The 3,732-nt window shown below is 27.0% G+C and overlaps 1 non-coding gene across 1 annotated transcript; it reads right to left on the reverse strand.

Moving 5' to 3' along the window:
- Window positions 1-1,685: 1,685 nt before the first annotated feature.
- TRNAH-GUG (transfer RNA histidin (anticodon GUG)) lies at window positions 1,686-1,757 on the reverse strand. The gene has a single exon. It is a non-coding gene; the product is annotated as a tRNA-His (tRNA).
- Between the last annotated feature and the right edge of the window lie 1,975 nt (window positions 1,758-3,732).

Genomic DNA, 3,732 nt, shown 5'->3' on the forward strand with positions numbered 1-3,732 from the left:
CAACATCGCCCAGCTTGGCGATCAACCACGATCACAACTTGGCGAGAATCAAGGGGCACCCTCAAATATAGTCTACCCTTGTGCAAATAATAATAATATACTGTTAAATTTATCTTTATATGTACATATATTAAGTAAATAATTTCTAATTTTGCAGAAGAACTGTTTTCTGCCAAGAAACAAAAATTATTGCGAAACGAGGTTGGTGAGGGACAGTGAATATGGAGCTTAGCTCCCTTGTATATCATAAAATTTCAATAACTTTGGCAAATATTTAAAAGATATAATGCACAAAGGAATAGCATAATATATTTTCACAATATTGAATTAATGACTTTGGAAAACCTTTTAAATATAATATTCAAATAATAAAATAGTACTCGAAAATGTTAATAATTTGAAAGTTAATATTTGAATGTATGTTATTATAGAAAATTAAATTATTCTGTACGATGGTATGGTGGGACTATGATACGCTACGTAATATACTACTATAATACGCTACTATGATACATAGTACATACATACATGATACATAGTATGATACGCTACGTAAGAATGTATTTTTTTAATAAAAATTTTTAAAATTCAGATTTTCTCTTCTCGTACTCAATCTAAGGTCAACGACGCCATATTGTTTTTTAAAAAAGTGAAATGCTGTATAAATTAAAAGGGGAAAAAATAAAAATTTACTTTGTATGAATAAACATACTTTTTTCCCCAACAGATTCAATTTCCTGATTCTCAAAATACGGCGTAGGGGCAGCTGCAATCAGGGAAATATTTTCCGAATAGTTAGGAGATCGATCCAAAGTTTGGACCCCTTAATACTAATTTCAAAAATTTTATTTGAAAAAATTCATTATTATAACATTTGAAAAAATTCCTCTTTAATTATCTTTTATGAATTATATTTATTTTAGGCAACCATTAAGTTGTTAAATTCTCAAATTTGCTACATTCAATGGCAACTTTACAAATTAATTACGTTTACATTTTCACATTGATAAACTACCACTAAATAGAAGTTATGCTCCCTTATTCCTCTCGACATTACAACCGATTTGACTATATACTGTGCGCAAAAAAGAAAAAGAAAAAAAAAAAAAAGACCACCCCGAATAACTTAGCTCCTTACAGACTTCTAAAGGAAAGTCCTTTTTTGTGAAATATCTACTCCTAGTTTTGTGAATTTGAGAAAATTGAATCCTGATTTTGTAAAAAAGCATAAAATTCAATAACTTTGCGTTTAAGATCCGTTTTTGCAAAAAATCTATGAAAATAAAGTCGTGTTTCTCTCGGGGGAAAAAAAATCCCCCCGAAAAAAAAACAAAAAAAAAACAACAAGTTATAACTTTAAAACTAAGAATTATAGACATCATCACAACCCTCTTGTCATGCTACATGACAACAGGATGCGTCGCCAAATATTTTAACTAAAAAAGCACTTTTTAAGCACAGAAGAAGAATCGAGGTGAAATTGTCGTAGAACGTTTTAGGGTTCTTGTAAAAAGATTTTCCAATTAGAAACAAAATCTGATTATTTTTAAAGTGATTTATTAATAAAATATATTTTCTTACAGGCTAAAGTTAATCTCCTAAGATCGTTTCGGATTCCCACAAATAATGGTTACTAAAAACTTTTTTTTAAGAAAAAGTCAGAATAATATCCATTAAAAAAGAATTGCCGTGACCAGGATTCGAACCTGGGTTATTGCGGCCACAACGCAATGTACTAACCACTATACGATCACGGCTCGTGATCGAAAACATTCAGATTTTCATTAGCAGGATATAATTAAGAAGCAAAACGAAATAATTGGAGCAGAACTTGTTCAATGGTTCATAAATAATTACAAATTCAATTCAGAGATGGCAGCACTAAAAAAGTTTTCAAAGTGAAATTAACGAAGAAATGTAAATATTTTTGCTTTGCAAATTTAAGTAAACGATTAGGCTATGCTGTCTTCTTTATAAAGCATTAGCATTAGTAAGCATAAATCTATGTTGTAAATGAAAATTTATTTATTTATTTTTTTGAAGGTTCTGTTTTTATACAAAAGGTGTTTTCTTGTCATTTTTATGATTATCAATTTTTATAGCTGCTGTGGCTGTGTTAAAGCTTCACTTTGAGTTTAAGAGTGTTTTTCAAAATTCATTCATTTTCAAACATAAAAAAAAGGAATGCTTATTCAGTGAAAGTACGTTTCTGTGTCTGATTTCGTAACTTAAAATATCGTCAGCACTAATTAATTAGCATATTTGAAGTCACCCCTTGAACCATTAAGATTGAGTCCCAGAACGTGAAGACCCGATCCTCATCACATGTACAAATGCAGCAAATCAGCATTGATATCAGCAAATAAATATAAGTAAATAAATAAATAAAGTGAATTTCGCTACCACTTTGAATATTTGATAAATTCTTCCCGCCATAGTGAGAGAAAGAGAAGTCGAAAAAAAAATAGGATTCCAAATATTAAATATTTATTAAAATAGCATAATACTCGCTAAAAAGCTTTAATATTTTATATGTTCTATTCGGTGCCCTGCTTTCAAATTTTACGTAATTGAATATTTATTTGAATTAGATCCGTTTTTAAACTAATATACATTGATTTTAAGTTTATAGAAAGGAACAATTCTTATTTTGTAATTTTTTTTTACCGTGGAAATCTGCTCTAGTACCATTATCATGCAACAATTAACAACAGTTGAAAAAGCATTATTTGTACGTTAAATGTAGTTATTGGTATCTAAGAATACATAAAAAGTAAAAAATGATAATAGATTTTTCTTCGTCAACCTATCATTAATCCCTGTAAATTAATTAGTCCATATAAGTATTTAATTATATTCTAAGAATTATTTGATGCCTTAAGTGCAAGATTGTGGATTAGTAATTAGTGTTAAATTTTTGTGTTGCTATTTTTTAAGTTGCTTATTTTCTTCTAAAAAAAAATTGCTATAGAAGTCGAAGTTTCTTGAATAAATATTTTTTAAAAGTAACTAAATGTCTACACTTTAAAATTGTTATAATAAAATTAAAATTAATATTTGTTCGATTTATTAGAAATTAAAGAGAAAAAAAATAATGAAAACGTCATTGGAAATCACTTTTTGGGGGCTGGGGAAAATTTTCACCAGGAACCAAAATAGGTGGAAAAAAAAATTTAAAGTTTTTTTTAATTTTTATTTTTCTAAAAAGGTATTTTACACCTGCGAATAGGATATTTTTACAAATAATTTCAATTATATATTTAAAGGTACTAAATGAACTTTTTTTTTGAACAGAAGATTTACATTTATATTAACATTTAAATCTTGAAACATAAGTAAATTGAACAAACAATATAATAACAAAACAAATAATATAATTAAATAAATAAATAAAATGAATAAATTAAACATGGTTAAAGAGCAAATAAATAAATAAATAAAAAGTGAGTTCTTGTGTTTTAGAAGAATTTTTTAACCTTGAGGGAGGGTTGTTTTTAACATTAAAATAAAAGCGTTGCTCTTCTTTTTACTATTTCTTTTCCATTATGGTTCAATGATCAAATAAACAACCTTTATTGAGCAATTGTTGTAAATTGATAAGCGTCTAAAACAAAATATTTGTATTTATTTTAATTTTCATATTTATCAATTTTATGGTTTAATATTTAAAAAAAATAATAAATGGCAGGGAAGGCATTTTCCTTACTTACCTCAATAAAATCAAAAATAAAT

This window comes from Parasteatoda tepidariorum, chromosome 9 (assembly GCF_043381705.1).
Source record: "Parasteatoda tepidariorum isolate YZ-2023 chromosome 9, CAS_Ptep_4.0, whole genome shotgun sequence".
NCBI classification, from domain to species: Eukaryota; Metazoa; Arthropoda; class Arachnida; order Araneae; family Theridiidae; genus Parasteatoda; species Parasteatoda tepidariorum.